General features: G+C 51.6%; 1 pseudogene; it reads left to right on the forward strand.

Annotated features, from left to right (window-relative positions):
* The first annotated feature begins 2,751 nt into the window (after positions 1 to 2,751).
* LOC111820977 (uncharacterized) lies at positions 2,752 to 2,864 on the forward strand (annotated as a pseudogene).
* The last annotated feature ends 707 nt before the right edge of the window (positions 2,865 to 3,571 follow it).

Genomic DNA, 3,571 nt, shown 5'->3' on the forward strand with positions numbered 1-3,571 from the left:
TAAACGTACACCCCCGCTGTTGTTGTTGTCGGCTGCTATCAAATCAACCCCCAGCTCACAGCAGCCCCATGCACGACGGAACAAAACGTTGCCCAGTCCTACACCAGTCCCATGATTGGTTGTGCATTGGACTGTTGGGATCCATCAGGTTTTCACTGTCTGATTTTTGGAAGTAGATTACCAGGCCTTTCTTCCTAGTCTGTCTTGCTCTGGAAGCTCTGCTGAAACCTGCTCCGCCTCATAGCAACACGCAAGCCTCCACGGACAGACGAGTGGTGGCTGCGCATGAGGTGCACTGGCTGGAAATCAAACCTGGGTCTCCCCCATGGAAGGCGAGAATTCTCCCACTGAACCATGACCGCCCCACACCTACTCTGTGACCCAGCAATTCCACTCATATATGTCTGCCCAAGAGAAATAAAAACATATGCCCACAAAAAGTCTTGGAAAGACTATTCCTAGCTGATTTTTTCCATAATAGTCAAAAGCGAGAAGCATCTCAGTTATCTTAGCAACAGGTGAATCGGTAAACAAACCGTGACCTGTTCATACCATGGGATCCTACTCAGCAAGAGAAAGGAATGAAGTGCTAATAGGTACTATAACCTGGGTGACTGACAAATTTATGCTGAGTGAAACAAGCCTTACACAAGCAGACATATGGCGTGATTCCATTTATATGAACTCTAGAATGGGCCCCCTTGTACATACACTGTGTCAGCTGCATCATGGTCCCCCAAAGATGTCCACCCGGAGTCCCTGGCCAGTGCAAATGGTTCACGCAGTCACCTGCTAACCAAAAGGTTGGAGGTTCAAGTCCACCCTGAAGCACCTTGGAAGAAAGTCCTGGCCGTCTACTTTGGAAAAATCAGCCACTGAAAACCCTATGGAGCACAGTTCTACTCTGACACACACGGGGTCACCATGAGTTGGAGTTGGCTTGATGGCAACTGGTTATTTTTTTCTCTGAATTTCTGCCTTCCCCTTGCAGCCAGCTTCACGTCCCTCCATTGGGATCTTCCCTCCTGCGGGGCCCTGGCCTGATCTCCATTCCCACCCCTCTGACTAGTGATTCTGAGAACATCCTTCACAAGCAACAGACCAGGAAGCCAAAGTGGGCAGCTTAGAGTTGGTTCTCTCTCAGAGATCCAAGAAGACGAGAAAAAATCCCATGTTAGCCGCTGTCTTAGTTATCTAGCACCCCTGGAACAGAAACACCACAGGCAGGTGGCCTTAACGAGCAGAAATTTAACTTCTCACAGCTTGGGAGGCTAGAAGTCCGGATTGAGGGCGCCGGCTCTAGGGGAAGGCCTTCTGTCTGCTCTGGGGAAAGTCCTTGTCTCAGCTTCTCTAGCGTTCTCTCCACGTGGCACCTGTCTCCCCCGTTTCAGCTTGCTTGCTTCTGTGCCTAGTCTGCCCCTTTTATATCTCAAAAGAGATTGCCTTAAGACACACCCTGATGTGGCCTTATTAACATAACAAAACCCATTCCCAAATGGGATTACATCCACAAATACAAAAAAAAAAAAAAAAAAAAAACCCGTTGCCAATTCCAACTTACAGCGACCCTACAGGACAGAGTAGAACTGCCGCATAGGGTTTCCAAGGAGCGGCTGGTGGATTTGAACTGCCGACCTTTTGGTTAGCAGCTGTGGCTCTTAATCACTGCGCCACCAGCGTTAGGGGTTAGGATTTACAACACACATTTTTGGGAGACACAATTCAATCCATAACAGCGGCCTTTGGGGCAGCAGCAAGGTCTCCAGAAAGACAAGATGGGGTTGAGGGGTGGCCGGGGGGGTGTCCCCTGGGTAGCCCCATCGCGCTCGGCACGCTCTGAGGGCACCCTGGCTTCTGTGTGGAAGGCAGTGCAGGGTTTACAATGGAAAGAATGACGTTGGGCCGCCCTGGTGAGCCTACCCTGGGAATGTGGCGCCCTCTCGCTCACCAGAATTGATCACCCCAGGAAGAACTCCAAACTGAAGGCTGAGAGAGAGACTTTGGTGGGAAAGAAGGCAGGCAGTCAGCCTACACCAGGCAGGGCAGGGTGGGCGGAGCACCGTGCAGCCTCCAGCAACCACCACCTCACACCTTCAGCTTCCACCAGTGATGTCAACCATGTCTTCTAACTCCACTCTTCCGTGATGAGTAAGAAGCCCCTGGGGGGCGCAAATGGTGGACACACTCAGCTGCTGACCAAAAGGTTGGAGGTTTGAGTCCACCCAGAGGTGCCTCGGAAGAAAGGCCTGGCGATCTACATCCTAAAAATCAGCCACTGACAACCCTGTGGAGCGCAGTTCTACTCTGACACACGTGAGGTCGCCGGGAGTGGGGGCTGACTCAGCAGTAACTGCTTGGTTATGATCAATAAGATGGGGGCGGTGGTGGTCCAGTGGTGGAGTTCTGGCCTTGCGTGGGCAGAGGTGTAACTAGGGTACGGCTGGTAGCGCACCTGCCCCAGGCGCGTGGCGCCACTGAGCAGTTTCTGTGAAGCCAGTACAGAAAATGTCACCTATAACAAGCACAGCTACCGCGCCCCTGTCCACCCAGCTGTAGCCCTGGTGGCGCAGTGGTTAAGAGCTCGGCTGCTGATCAAAAGGGCGGCCGTTCGAATCTGCCAGCCGCTCCTTGAAAACTCTATGCGGCAGTTCTACTCTGTCCTCTAGGGTCGCCATGAACCGGCTCGACAGCAACGGGTTTGGTTTTGGTTTTATCCCCCTATCTGACACCCCCCTTTTAGATAACTTTACCGTAACTATGAAAGGAGAGAAGGTTAGCGCTCCCCTGGACAAGGACTGAAGAGGCCCTCGGACCTTACAACACGCATACGGTTAAGGCATTGTGGCATCTAACCACAATTTTGGAGCCCTGGTGGCTCAGTGGTTAAGAGTTCAGCTACTAACCAAGAGGTCAGCAGTTCGAATCCACCAGGTGCTCCTTGGAAACCCTATGGGGGCGGTTCTACTGTGTCCTATAGGGTCGCTATGGGTCGGAATCGACTCAACGGCAATGGTTTTTTTGGTTTTTTACCATAATGTCGGCTCAAAAATACAAGTCAAGCTCATTTATCTTTTAATGAACACATTACCGTGCTTGAGGAAGGACGTCGGGCTGGACCGGGTTAATAGAAAATGCTCAGTGGCTCCACGTGCCCAGTGCTGGCACAATACTCTAGATATGCCACTACATGTGGAAGACCCAGGTTCAATTCCTGGCCAGTGCACCTCACACTCAGCTGCCACCCGTCTGTCAGTGGAGGCTGGCATGTTGCTGTGATGCTGAACAGGTTTCAGCAGAGCTTCCAGACTAAGACAGACTAGGAAGAAAGGCCTGGCAATCCACTTTGGAAAATCAGCCAGTGAAAACCCTAGGCATCCTGATGGTCCCGTGCACAAACCGATCCTGGGGATGGTGAAGGACGGGGCAGTGTTCCGTCCCATCGTGCATGGGATCTCCTAGAGTCAGGGGCCAACTCGACAGCAGCTAACAATAATAACAAAGCTCATGATATGCAGTCAGTAAATAACGTTGACTGATATTCTTCAGATTCGGTAATGTCTTCACCATCCAG

Source organism: Trichechus manatus, unplaced genomic scaffold (assembly GCF_000243295.1).
Source record: "Trichechus manatus latirostris isolate Lorelei unplaced genomic scaffold, TriManLat1.0 scaffold00057, whole genome shotgun sequence".
NCBI lineage: Eukaryota > Metazoa > Chordata > Mammalia > Sirenia > Trichechidae > Trichechus > Trichechus manatus.